At 53.2% G+C, this 14,261-nt stretch overlaps 1 protein-coding gene across 2 annotated transcripts in view; it reads left to right on the top strand.

Moving 5' to 3' along the window:
* The window catches only part of CTIF (cap binding complex dependent translation initiation factor), a 231,181-nt gene that overhangs the window by 89,109 nt on the left and 127,811 nt on the right, over nucleotides 1–14,261 (top strand). The window lies entirely within an intron of this gene.

The raw sequence follows: 14,261 nt of genomic DNA, 5'->3' as shown, positions 1-14,261 counted from the left end.
GAGAGGCGACGTAGACTCAGTGGGCTGGTGACCGGGGGTGGTGGCAGCTGCCCACCTCTTGGTTGGCCCTGGGATTGGATCTATTCAGGAGTCCAGGGCAGGTTTGGCAGTTCAGGAAGAGAAAAGCTCTTTCCACTGACCATGCAGCAACGGTAGCGGTCCTCAGGGGACCAGGACCTGCCGACGTGTGTTTTGAGACACAGCCTCCAGGAGGCTCTGGAGCTCACAGTTCCAGGACTGTCTTTCCTCTGTCCTGTCCTGAGAGCCGTCCCTGGCCCGTGCTGGGTTCTGCTGGGACAGCGACACACAGATCAGCAACTGTATGTGCTGCTTCTCTCGAATGCCTGGGGGGTTGGGGCTCACTTAAACTAAAGCAGAAACCAGGATCTCCCCTGGCATCCAGCAGAGGGCTGGGTGACAGCAAGGGGCCAGAAAAAGTGCCTGGGGTAGCCCTGGATAGGAACAAACAACTGAGGTTGGGCGTCTGGGAGGCTGAGCCTTTGTTTCCTTAAAGGTTGTCTGACAGGCAAAGGTCTTCAAGGTGTATATTCCAAATGGAAGGGTCCAGGTGCAGAGCAGTGTTTTAGTGTGTGGCCATTTGTGCAAAAGCAGGGTTAGAGTGTTTGTTTGTTTGTTAGCATGTGCATAAATGATTTCTGGATGGAAATGAGAGAGGGAGCGGGGAGGAAGAGAGAGAAGCGGGGAAGGAAGGGAGGGAGGGACGGAGGGACGGAGGAAGGAAGGCTTCTGCCTGAAGAATTAAAATGAGGTTCTCCTCTACAGGGAATTTCTTCTTAGTTAAAGGTGATGGCTTGTGGTTTTACCTTTAATGAACAGAGCGTGTTCTCAGAGAGCAAAAAAAAAGCCCAGTCAACATGCTTCCTCAGAATACTGGAAACGCCTCTTCTTGTGCAGCTTCCTGGAGACTAGGGCTGCCCAGGGTCCCTGATGCCTCCCTGCACACGCGGGCCCTGAACGAGGCGTGTTGGGTGGTGGCCGCAACTCAGGGTGGATGGAGGACCAGGCCCCCGGAACGTCATCAACTGGTGGATTTAGTGGAACCAGAATAGCCCCAGGGGACAGTGAGTGTACAGCCATCGGGGAGGAAGGCGGTCCGGGCTTAGAAACCACCAGGCACTTTACGTAGTGGCGTCAAAAGGGGAAACTGAGCAGGGCGAGGTGGACCAAGCCTATTCCTGGCCTGCCCAGAGTGTAGTCGCTGCGCTGTGTGTGCCGCCTTCTTGTTGCGCAGCTTCACAGACGCTAATTCCCCGCAGAGAGAAGTAGGGAGCACCCCCTAAAGGAGGCATGGGGTTCACAGGGGACTGGGGAGGTGTCCGGAAGAGCAGAGCCTCGCTGTCGCTCCTCCCCTGGCCTGTGGTCCCCAGAGTGTGTGTGGAGGTGCAGGGGGTCCCCGAGCTTCCGTAGGAGAAGTCCCCCTGTGGGCCCAGGCGAGGGCAGGCTGCTCTCAGCGTCCAGATCAGCCGCGCCTCCGCTTGTGGGCCAGGTCACCTCACTCAGCAGGAGCCCCTGGACAGTGCAGGTCTCCGGAAAGCAGCGGCGTGACCCAGGAATGTAGGAAAAGGAGCGTGACATGCAGGCACCGGGAAGCCGGCCTTCCGCTGAGTCTCGCTTGTGTTAACAAATGCCCAGTTAGGTCAGCACACCTCGCAAAGGATGTGGACCCGGGACTGGGTCCAAAGCAAGGCAATAAAGATGATTAAAGGGATGGAAAGTATGTCCTGTGAGGAGAGGCTAACGGGCCAGGGCCAGGGAAGAGGAGGCTGCAGGGAAAGAACGTTCATGCCAGTAAACTCTTGAAAGATTTATACAGAGCGCTGAGGAGCGGCCGCCCACCTTCCCCGGGACCCGAACTGCAGGAAATCATCTGAAATGAAAGGAGAGAGTGTTCCTCTGGACCAAAGACGGACTCAAGCAACAAACATCTTGACCATCAGGGGCTCGGACTCTGCCATTCAGCGTGGCAGACACACGTTGAGCCTGTGCTGTGTGCCGGTCGGGGCCCCACCTTTACTCACAATCTGGAATATGGTGCAGGCCAACACAGCCGTCACAGAGTCCCCAGGCAATGGGGACTTTCAGGAGAAGAGCAGGCAGCCGGACACTTTAAGGACCTCTTTGTCTGAAAGCAGGCAGCCAGCACCAGGGGCCTCCCGAGTCCTCCTTGGTGGAGCGTGTGATTCTGGCATTTGAGGAACGGCTACAGAATATTATCCAGTCGACCCTAACCTTCCAGCTGATGACAGATAGTCACGGCCTTGCTGAGCCCCAAACCTTTATATTTGACCTTGATAGTTAACACTTTTGGACAGCAGGTTAACCTTCCCAGTAGTGAGGCTTGCATTCCCTGGTGGCAGAGGGGGAGGTGACCAGAATCAGATGTGGCCAAGGGCACAGCCAGCGTCTATCTGTGTCATGCCTCTGATCTATGGCCGTCTGCTGCAAGGGAGAAAAGGTGCTGTTTCCCCTTTTAACAGATGGAATAGCTGAGGCCAGGGACACTAGCCAACATCGTTCAGCTAAGTAGCAGAACTGAACTCGCCCCTGCTGACTGCAGCTCTCAGCCTTTTCAACTCCACAGCCTCAGGTGGACCTTTGACCTAGAAAAAGCCAAGAGCAGGGAGCTGGTGGGTGCATAATTAGGAGGGTGGCTGCAGTGAAGGGAGGTGGCCCGCTCCATCCCCCTGGTGTCTCTGAGGCTCTCCCGGAAGGCCTGCAGGGGTCTGTGGCCTGGTGTCTGATAGCTGCAAACTCTCGCCAGCTCGGCAGGTGGCTGAACCTGGGGGTCTGTACTACCCCACAGCCTGCAGCAGGGATTTCTAAACTGGGCTCGAGAGCCCTAGTCTTGATGGAAGTCTAGATTATATCCTAGTTCCTGGTGGCCTCTGAGGTCTTGAGTGTGCCCTTACTGCTTTTATTCTCTGATGTCTGAGGCATATGCCGTGGAATTAGATGCCGGATGTGAATGCCACCTTTCCTACTCATTAACTCCATGATTTTGGCAAATTACTCTATACCTCGAAAACTTGATTTCCTCTTCTGTAAAATGGGTTCATTAACCGGGAGGCTTAACCAAGCTCATCCTTGTAAGGCACCGGGAAATGGCCTTAGCGCCAGCTAAGATCACAGGGGGATCCGAGGTGCTCAGAAAACACTGTAAGGTGATGGTGGAGTGCAGATGTCTGCGGTGGCAGGGTGCAGGGGCGGGGCTATTGTCCCAAATCCCCACGGGTGCTGGGTTTGCTTGAGCCCAGGGAACTTTCCTTGCATCACCTCCAGGGGCAGGGCACCCAGGGTCAATTGTTCCTTCTCAGGGATCAACTTTTAAAGCTTTGCTCCCACTGTCGGGGCTGGCAGGGAAGGAGGGCCCCTCTAGGGCAGCCATCTGCAGACTCTGCTCCCACATTCTGTGCGCTGCTTCGAGGGCCTCTGTTTCTAAAATTGAGTTGTGGCGTCTTTTCCTCATTTTGCAAAAAAAAAAAAAAGGTTAAGCTTGTGAACAGTTCAAAAGTTTTCTCCTTTAAAATGGTCTCAAAACATGGACAACTGGTAACCACTTGTTTATTTCGCGAAACTAATCGAGGATGTTTGCTGATTTCAGACAAAATTATGCATTTCATGATATGAATGTACTAAATGAGTATTTCATGCATTCCTGAAAGAGCAACATGCCTCCGGTTGCTCTGTCCCCACCCAAGCCAGAGACCTGCCGACTGGAAGGGGGTCCGCTGAGATTCGTCTTCTGCCCTGAGCCCCTTACCCTCAGGGTGCAGGGCAGAGGGGCAAACTCTGGAGGGCAGCGTCCGGCCATGCCGCTGACCCACTGCCTGTGTTGATGCCTGTGTTGACCTTGAGTGAGGTCTCACCTCTGGGGGGATGCAGCGATTTTCTCTACTCCCTCCACTCCTTTTCCATTTGAAGAGATGGACATCTGAGGCCGTGAATGAAGGTCATGGTCTGTGTTGCCTGGGAAGCAGAGTCTGGGATGGAGATTATTGGGCAGGACACTTACTAAGGAGCGCCCTTGGGGTCACGTGGAGGGAGGGGGCAGGACTGGGCAGAGGGAGGGGGTGAGCTGCAGCGCGGTCTGCGTGGGGAGTTCTGATTCTACGGGAAGTTCTGAAGTTGGGGTGGCTCTTTAGAGTTGTCCCAAGATGGAGAGAAGGGGCAGGTCTTTGTATCCCTATGTCTGCTCTCGTCATCAGATGGGGGGTGCCTTGACCTTGAGCCGGCAGCTCTCCGCCCGAGACAACTTCTGTAGGGCTGACCGCTGAGGGCTGTCTGCCACAGCACATCCAGCAGCCAAGGGCGAGTGTGTCATTTCTGAGCAGGGCCCTAGGTGGCACATCACGGCGAACACCACAGTGAAGCACTCTTTAACCCTCCAACTAGGATTGATGGGGCAGTGCTCTGTGCTACATTCCATGCTGCAGAGAAGTGCCAGGCGTGGTCCCTGGTCTCAAGGGCCTGAGGTAGAGCTTGCACGGCTGGCCTCAGAAGCCACCAGAATGTGGTGCATGACTGTGTAGAATCCATGTGTTCCTGCGAGGAGGTTCTAAGAGAGGAACCAGCGACAGTGGTTACAGAATGCTTCCTAAGGAGATGGGCATTGAGTTAGCCATGAGTCACGAGGGGGATTTGGAAGGGAGATGGGAGTACATTAGGGTGAGACTGTGAAAGCCTCAGTGAAACAGATGTGGGAACCAGGGATTCCCACCGCCCCGGATGTCGCTCCCACAAAACTCCCTAGAAACAGAGCCGGATGGGTGGAGCTCACTGCTGCCACTACCCGCAACTGAACTAAAGAGAAGGCAAAAGCCGGAGCTCCTGGCTCCTGACGGGGCCCAGCCCAGACGTTAGAAGTCCCAGTAGACCCCGCAGGCTCCAGAGCTGGCCTCCTAACAGTGAGAGTGGGGCAGCTAATGGAAGCATTAGGGGTCCATCGCACGATGCCCGTGCGGCTGGGGAGAAAGGATAGCCATTCTCCAAATTAATTTGTTTCATTAAGTGAGGTCTCAGAATGGTTAATTTACTCCATGTGCAAAGCAGATTTGAAAAGAAGGAAAGAATGGCACAGTCATCGCCAGCTAGTATCAGATGGCTCTGCTGGGCGAGAGGCAGGAGAGCAAGCTGTCCCCACATCTGAGTGCCACCCCCTCCCTGGGTCCCCAGATGGTGCAGTCGGGCCACAGCCTGGACGCTGCAGGGTGAGCAGAGCCCCCAGCAGCTCTCGCTGCCTCTGTCCTATGATCGACCATGACAGTGGCTTGCTGTCCTCTAACCGTAGAACCAATTTACAGTCTCATTTCTCCATCTCCTCCTCTGCCACCATGTGCCCAAACCCTCCCCGGGTGCCAGGCTCTTTCCCTGGGGACAGCGTTAGAGTCAGCCATCAGATTTGATTTTGCAAGCTTTCTGTGACATCATCTAGGTCACTGATAAAAATGAACAGGGCATCTGGAATTAATGGTGATGGGTATGCAATTTTGGGAAGATACTAAAAAACCCTGGATTTTTTGATTTAAAAGGGTAGATTTTGTGGTAAGTGAATTATATCTCAAATTTTTTTTAAAGTTTTTTTTTTAATGGATAAGGCAGGTCCCAGGATGGAGTGATGGGGCAAGCCTCTGTAAACACTCCTTAATCTTGGTGTTTGCAGGGTTCCCCAAGTGTATCAGGAGAGTAACCCTTTCGAGGACGTAGATTTGGTCTGGCCCTGACTTGGTCTGTGTGACTGTGTGCTAGCTATCAGTGGTTACATCTTTTCTTCCAGATCATTGGCTTGGCAGTCTCCTTAGGAGAGATGATATCTATATTCTTCTGATTTAAAAAAATTGGAACTGTATACACATAGCTGCAGTCTCTAGCACTTTGTTCCTCAGAAGTGGTCAGGGGCTATTTATGACCTCACGTGCAAAGCTGTCTTTTTCTGGACCATATTGTTCCATCCCTTGGGCAAGATGAGCACTCAGAGTGCCTGTCTCTCTCCCAGGATTTCCTCCGAGGCCCTCGGCAACGTACTGAGGATGCTGTAGCGGGGTCTACCTTTCCCGGTCCAACACATGTTCTCTGACAGAATGCAGACCTTTCTCTCAGCGGCCCTCTTAATTTTACATCCTCCTCCCCATCTGCAGACTCATGCTTGCCTCTTCCTTCTCACTCTAAACACAAAAACTTAATTTTAGCCTTGTCATGAATGCCTGTTGAGCGCACTCCTCGACACACTCTTGACAGCCCCACCCCAGCCTTTGATGGCCATCACTGGCTACAGGAGACCCCTCATTCCCTTCTAGAATTCGCCTTACCCGCCTCCTCCTCACGCTGAGCTCATGGGCAGGGACCCTGGAGGATGCCAGCGCCACGTTAAAATCCTGCCTCGAAGTCACAGCTGCTTTCTGGAACTTGCCATTCCCTTTAGCACCTCACACCACTCCTGCAGTCACGGACTCCTTCAGCGACGAACATGACTAAGCCCTAGACCTTGCCCACCAGGAACTGATCAGAAATTCATCTAGTTCAGAGCGCAGATCCATCCATCCATCCGCTCATTCACAGGAGTCGTTAAGGTAGCCCCTTGGGAAGTACGGTCAGTCCTCGTTACTCGTGGATTCTATATTTGCAAATTTGCCTCTCATTAAAGTGATTTGTTTTGTGTGATTTAGTCGATACAGTGCTTTCACAGTCATTCATGGACACTCCCAGAGCGGCGAAAACACTCGAGTCACCTGACGCACATGTTCCCAGCTGAGGTTGAACCAGGAGACCTCTGTCTTCTTGCTCCACCTCTCATATCGTAAAGCAGTGCCTTTCCGTGATCTATTTAGTGCCGTGTTTTTTGCGTTGATGTGCTTTTCATGGGTGAATTTGCAGTTTAAAATGGCCCCTAAGCGTAGCACTGAAGTGCTGTCTATGTTCCAAAGTACAGGGAGGCTGTGAAGTGCCTTATGGAGAAAATACGTGTGTTAGATGAGCTTCATTCTGGCCAGATTGATAGTGCTGTTGGCGGTGGGCTCAATGTTAATGAATCAACAATATATGTTAAATAAGGTGTCCGTAAACCAAAACACACATAAAGTGGGGTTATCTTTGATCAACTGGAGAAAATGTGACCGGAGGCTCGCAGGAACCTAACCCCGTCTTTCTTCTGGGAGCAGTGGTTCAGTGCGCAGTGTGGTTATACAGTTATATAGAGCGTGACTACTGTGAATAATGAAATTGGGCTGTGCTTGCCCTTTAAAACAGGGGGAGAGGTGCTGAAGATAAAGGACTATGTTGTGAGTGATGGGGTTTTAGGCTGAGTAGTTTATCTTGTCCGAGTGGCGGTAGCAGAGATGGGGGGATAGAAGGAGGGAGCAGGAGACACTTCCTCCACGGTTGTCGCCTGGCTTGGGTCGCACTGAGGGGACCGCTGCTTCATTTGCCCTATACTGGAATGACACCGTCCCCAAGCCCTCCAGACGGCTCAGCCCTGAAGTGACCATTATTGTCATCCTGTCATCAGGAGCCCAGTGAGACAGATTACACTCCCATTGCCTGCGGTTTGTCTTTATATCGCAGCAAGGAAATTGCCCTCATTAAGTCCCTGCTAAAGATAGATAAGAAAATGGGACAGGCAAACCCCTACCTGGCAGGCAGCCCTGTCAGATTCTAAGCAAAATGAGTCAGATATGAATTATTTTTAGGCTCCTTCTCCTCCTCCCCCACACCCACCCCCAAGCTCTCTTGGAAGGAAGAGCAGCTCATTTCTTTTTTTTTTCTTTGCGGTACACGGGCCTCTCACTGTTGCGGCCTCTCCCGTTGCGGAGCACAGGCTCCGGACGCGCAGGCTCAGCGGCCATGGCTCACGGGCCCAGCCGCTCTGCGGCATGTGGGATCTTCCCGGACCGGGACACGAACCCGCGTCCCCTGCATCGGCAGGCGGACTCTCAATCACTGCGCTACCAGGGAAGCCCGCAGCTCATTTCTTGAAGCCAGATGTCCAGGTCTGTGTTTGATTGACACGAAGGGCCTTGGTATGCCTAGAGAAGACCCTGGCCTTTGTACGCTCCGTGAAGGCCAGATCATCCTTTGGACAATGCCCGCCTCACCCGGCGCTCGTGGGTGCCTAGAGCGCCCTGAAGGCTGGCTGACGACTCACCCTCTCCTGCCCCTCTTTCCTGACACGTGCTCCGTGCTCAGAACGTGCTCTCAGCATCACACTTCATGGGAAAGTAAACCAGTCCCTGGGGTCCCTCTCCCGGGGAAAGCCCACATCCGTGCATGGCCATCTTGTGCCTTTCAGCAGAGCTCCTGGTGCCGGGCCAGCCTGCCCTCCCAGTCTGTGCCCACTGCTGGGAAGCTGAGAGCTGCTCCTTCGTGCTTGCTCCCTGCTCCTCTTTTCAGCTATTGGGGTTCATCCAGACCCCTTAAGCCCTAGACGGCAAAGGAGGGAGACCTGGGGGCAAGGGAGCTGACAGAAGAGGAAGCAAGTGTGCATGCCTAGTGGCTTAGAGAGCAGGAGGGGCGCTAACTAGGAAAGTGGCCGTAGAGAGCTAAATGCCATCTCCTCCGGGTCTGTGCCTGGGACAGGAAGTAGAATGGACGCCGGGAACCAGCCACCTGAGTTGGTTTAATTACGCTTCCTCAGATGTCTTGGTCTCTCTTTCTGAAATGCTGGACATTTAGGTTGGCTCACAAATGTTATTCCCAACCCTCTCTCCCCTGCTAGAGCATATGGGCACAAGCAACTCCGAGGGCCCCAAGTGACCGGGCCTCTGGTGCCAAGTCCACACAGCCTTTGCCAGGGGCAACCAGCATGGTGGGTACCAGGGCCTAGGCCAGCCTCACTTGGGTTCTGGACCAGTTCATCCCTCACCAGCCAGGGGATCTTGAGGTGATAAGGACCCTTGCTAAGCTCATTCTTCTTATTGTGTCCAACGACACTGACATGCCCCCTTCAGGGATGCCAGTAGGTGAGGAGTGATGGTAGGTACATGAGAGGGCCCAGCCCCAAGCCCAGCTCTAAGTACAGAAGCATGGGTCCCCTCCTTCCTGACGTTTGCTCCTGGGACCCCTCCATCTTGGGCCGTGTGCAGGGAAAGAAAGAAGATTGGGCCAGCAGTTATGGAGTCTGAGTTTCCATCCTTGTCTGGCCCAAGGCAGTTCCCTTACACTTTTGGAGCTAATACTTTCAAATGTATTGGGGTGAGTGCGGGGTTAACGTTGACAGAGAAACCTCCCCAGGAGTATTCCATTCCTTAGCCGTGGGCTGGAAAGACAGACAGAGACACTCCAGAGGCCAGTTGGAGCTTTCAGTGCAAATAACTAGGTCCCCTGTACCTTCATCCCAGCCCATTCACCCTCTCCAGAAAGCTCCAGAAAGCTGGGCCATGTCTGCTGATCCTGTGTACATCTTTTGGGACCAATCTGGTCTCGGTCTGTACTGTGGGCTGGGTACCCAACCACGCCTGGCTGAGCCTCCGTACTCCCAGCATTCTGGTTACCCACATGGGACCACCTTACCCGTAGGGTGGGCTGTGCGTACTGTTGGTTCCAGGCCCTTTTTGCTAGGCCCATGGGCAAGCCTGGCTCACCCTGAGTCCTGCCCGTAAATGACTCAGCGATTTAGCAAGCACTTCTAGGATGCTTACCGTGTTCGGGACACACTGAGCCCTTTGCAAATATCAGCTTGTACAATCTTCCCAACAACCCTTGGAAGGAGGTGCTGTTTTTTATTTCCATTTTACAGATGAGGAAAGTAATTTGCACAGAGAAGGGGGGTAACTCCCCCAAAGTCGCAGAGCTGGGAAGTAGCTGAGCCAGACTACAAACTCAGCCTGGCTCAGAGCCTGGGCCCCTAACCCGTTCTCTGCTGGAAAACTCTCTGTCCACTCTTCGGCATGCTCGGCCTCCCTCTTCTGGGTCCCTCGCCAATCCCTACCTACACCCCCAAGTAAGCCCCTGATTAACTCTGTGCTGGGGGCGATAAAGGCAGCATGGGGGCCTCCATTTTCAAAAGGACTGAGGAAGGGACTAGTGCCTCATTCAAAGGAATGAACAAATGGTGAGATTTCAGACAAGACCCACCCTCTGCCCTCTGCACCCCTGCACCAGGTTAGTCACACCCGTAGATCCCTTCGCTGGTCCGGATGATTCATGCGTGGCCATATTTAGGAAATTCCTATAATAGCTCAGAGATTTCCCAGGTTGTCGGGGCCCCACTTGGTGAGAGGCTGGAGGAAGGGTGCTGTGAGTTCCAGAACAGTGGGCAGCTCTCGGGAGGGCAGTCTGGAGTGGGAGAGCTTCCTCCAGCTGCCATCCCCCAAGTCCCAGGAGGACCGCCCAGGCCACAAGGGTGCCCTTCACTCCCCAAGGCTCGCCAGCAGGGACGGGAGCACAGCTTTTAAAAATACCAAGGAGCCTTCCTGCCTGGGTCAGCATTTACCCTGAGCTCCGAGTTATTTCTGAGTCTTCCCAGTAATTTAATTTTAGCCATTTATTCCAATGTGTGTGTTTTTGGGGAAAGGCAGGGTGGCCTCTATTATGGTTTGGAGTATTTTGAGGAGGCCCTGGTTTCCAGAAGGGATGCAGGGACTCAATTAGGCAAGACATCAGCGAACAGAATTAAAATAACTCAAGGAGACAGGCCTGCGGATCCCCGGAGGTGATGCCTCTACTTAGCCCCCTGGAGGAAATTAAGACCAAGGGGTCCCCTGCGGGCCCAGTGGGCACCTCTGAGGTGGTAGCTTGTGTCACTGTCGCCAGCTCTCCCAGCACCTGCAGGCGTCTCAGGGCCTTTCAAAATGCAGAATGGATGGAGCTGCTGGGTCTTGCCAAGTTGGCCTGGACAGACAGCCCGAGCTCTAGGAACAGACAAGCCCACATCAGTGGCAAGTTCTGGAGCTCCAGCTGGTAGGTAGACAGGCAAACTCACCAGCAATTTATGGGGGGCTTAAAACTTAATAGGCACTAGCCCTTTAACACTGCAAGGTTTTTGGAGGCATTATTCGGGAGGAATTACTAAACAGAGGTCAAATAGACCTTCGGAACCCCCTACCGGCACCAGCCATACCTGCCCACCCCCCACCCCCTGCCCTCCCCTCCCGCCAAGACAGTCCTGCCTCACCCCCCGACCTGCCCGCTGCCCCTGTCCCACCTCCTCCTAATTCACTGTCCTTGCTCACTGCACTTCCCGACCCCAGTCTGCTCTGGGTTCCCTGAACAGGCCAAGCTCACCTGTCTGCACCTGACTGGCCCCTCTCGTACTGCGCTCCCCTGTCACTATCCAAGCTCTTTTTCGTCCTCCCTTGATCCTCTTCCCTGACCTTGCCTGTGGTTGCTGGGATGCATCAGGCCCGGCATGGACTGGAAGAGCTCTCCCTGCCTGGCTCACCTGGAGCAGGTGCAGCAGCTGAGGGATTCGAGGATGGGGCAGGGGATGGGGCGGGAGCGTGCAGGACACTCACCGGTGCGTGGGAGGGCGAGCCGTCCGGGTGACGTGATCACCAGCCAGCGTTACCGCAGCTAACCCCTCCCCCGGGAATACGCTGCCCTTCAGTTGCCTTCAGACTCCTCTCTTCAGCTTAAGGGGAGGATTCTGTGAACAAAGGATCCAATTTCAGGCTTTCCGTTTGTGGGGACTGACACTGAACTTGGGAAAGATGTGTAGACCCAAAGATGAGAAAGGTTTTTAGGAAGAAAAATATACTCTATGGGGCTGTGTGCACGTTTGGCCCAGGGTCCCGAGTGGCCACAGCAGACTGGCTCGATGTGTCAGAGAACAGACGGTCACCCTGAGCAGGAAACCTGGTGCCTCTGAACCGTGAGCCACAGCCGTGGCTTGGACAGGCTGGGCAGGGACCAGGGCGGGGCAGGCGGAGGACAGGTTTCTGACTTTGCCCTGACGATCAGAAGGTTGGCACACTGTCGGTCAGGAGTGGGGTTGGGAAGCTGATGGCTGGGACCCCTCTAGGCGGGGCCCGCAAGGGCCAGCGCCCTCCCAAGGAGCCATCCAATTTCTGTCTTGGGCATCCTTTCCTGGCCAAAGCCCTAGGTCTATATTTTCACTGTGGTGCTCACTCTGCCCACAGCTGGGGGAAACCGTCTATGCCTCCTCATCTACCCCACCCCCACTACTCTCAAGCTGCGCTCCTCATGTACCCGCATTTACCACTCTTGCATCCCATCTTGTGAACTGGGGTGTCAGGAGTCAATCCGACCTTAATGGGTAACCCAGGGCAGATCACTTTGCATTTTCCCCAGAGCCTTCACTGATGAGCCAGAGTAAGAGAGTGACCTCGTGCTAAGAGCTTGGGGCACGGTGAAAAGCCAGGAGGTGTAAGGAGTAGGTAGGGAGGGTACGTGGGTTGTAATTTTTGAGGGTGGGATTTTTAGCTCCTAGAAGCCTAGAACTATCCCACTTTAAGCAAACATTCTTTTTGCCTCTGTGTTCATTTTCTGGAAGTCACATAGCATGAACTGTAGAGCCCAGGTTCCAGCCAAATGTATAGGTGGCCCCTTGGGTGTGCTGACTTGTCTAGACTTGGTTTGGGTCTCATGTGGAGCCTCCAAGGCACAAATTCATCTCTCTGAGGCATGTTTCTCATCTACAAAGTGGGACATCTGCCTTTTAATACTGTTTTGCTGTTGAAATGCAGTGATGCTCTGAACACAGGTAAAATATCAAGGGCTCCCAAACACGAAGACTTACTGCCTGTCTGTGTGTGGGGAATACACACATCTGTGTTTATAGCTGTGTGTGTGTGTGTGGAGACTATTTTAGGGACTCTGCCAGTTATCGCTTCCAGTGATAGTGCGCCGGAAATGGAGCTTGGCCTGCACGCTTGTATTGGTTATCTATTGCTGTGTAACAAATTACTCCAAAACTTAGAGCTTCAAACAGCAAATACTTTTTACCTCAGAGTTTCCAAGGGTCAGGAACCCAGGAGCAGCTTAACTGGGTGCTTCTGGCTCACGGTCTGTCTTGAGGTTGCGGGTCAAGCCTGTTGGCAGGGATTGTAATCATCTGAAGACTTGATTCAGATGGGACTGGAAGATCCACTTCCAAGCTTACTGACGTGGTTGTTGGCAGGCCTTAGTTCCTCACTGGCTGTTGGCCGGAGGCTTCATTTCCTTGCAATGTGGGCCTCTCTGTAGGGTGCTTATGATAGAATGAGTGGAGAGAGAGAGAAAGAGGCTGTCATGTCTTTTGTAACCTAATCTCAGAAGTGACATACCATTCCTTCTGCTCTTCTATTGGTCCCGTAGACTAACCCTTGTATGGTGTCAGAAGGGACTACACAGGGTGTGAATGCCACCGGGTGGGGACCATTGGGGGCCATCTTTATCTGATTCTAGTTTCTTCCTGTGGCATTGCTTTTTTTTTTCCCTCCCATTGTAAATGATCTAGTAAAATGCAACAATAGGTTTGAATGGATTGAGGTTTTTGCTGTTTTCCCTTTTCTGGCTCAACTTCGTATCTTTCCAAAAATGCCTTCCTTATCCTGTCCTCCCCTCTACACTCATATCCTGCCTCCCCGTGGCTCCTCTCTACAGTGGAGCATGAATGAGAACCTCTCTCCCTGGGGAAGGTTTTAGACCAGAAGATGCTCTTTTCTGAGCTTTGGGACCCCTGTCCTCCAGGGGTCCAGTAGGTAGTTCCAGGCAAAGGGAACTTTCCAAGATACACACAGTCACACACACTCTCTCTCTCTTTCTCTCTGTCACACATCCTTATTTTCCCTTAAACTCTATAATCTCAATGATTATAAAAGATTGGGCTTTAATTGGAAGCATATTGAAATACTTGAATCTCTCAGACACTGACAGGGAAGGCTTCCTTGGGTAGGATAGGAGAGAAAAGAACACTGATATTAGCAATACAAATAAAGGTGTCTTACACCGCCTTTCTCATAGCATCCCTGCAGCAGGCCCGGGGAGCAGATAGGACAAATGTCCCCATTATAAGAGTAATGTAGGTGAGACTCGGGCCACGTGATTTGCTCAAGACCTTGCAAAACTGAAGCTGGTCCCAGACCTCAGACTATTCAGACTCTTTGCCATGGGATTGTGGAACATCGGCCCTAAGTAGGGGGACATGCGCTTCTTTTCCACCCATTCCAGAGTAAATGGTGATCTGGGGTTGTCTGCCTGTCTGGGTGTGGGTTGTCCGGCCTGGGAGAGCAGCCCAGGTGTTGTAGGGGTTCAGGGGTTCAGGATAGTGGACAGAGGAGCGACGTCCCTCGGAGCTGAAAATGTCGTGG

The sequence above is a fragment of the Phocoena phocoena genome, chromosome 13 (assembly GCF_963924675.1).
Source record: "Phocoena phocoena chromosome 13, mPhoPho1.1, whole genome shotgun sequence".
In the NCBI taxonomy this organism is placed as follows: Eukaryota; Metazoa; Chordata; class Mammalia; order Artiodactyla; family Phocoenidae; genus Phocoena; species Phocoena phocoena.
This window is presented reverse-complemented; position numbering and strand designations above follow the sequence as displayed.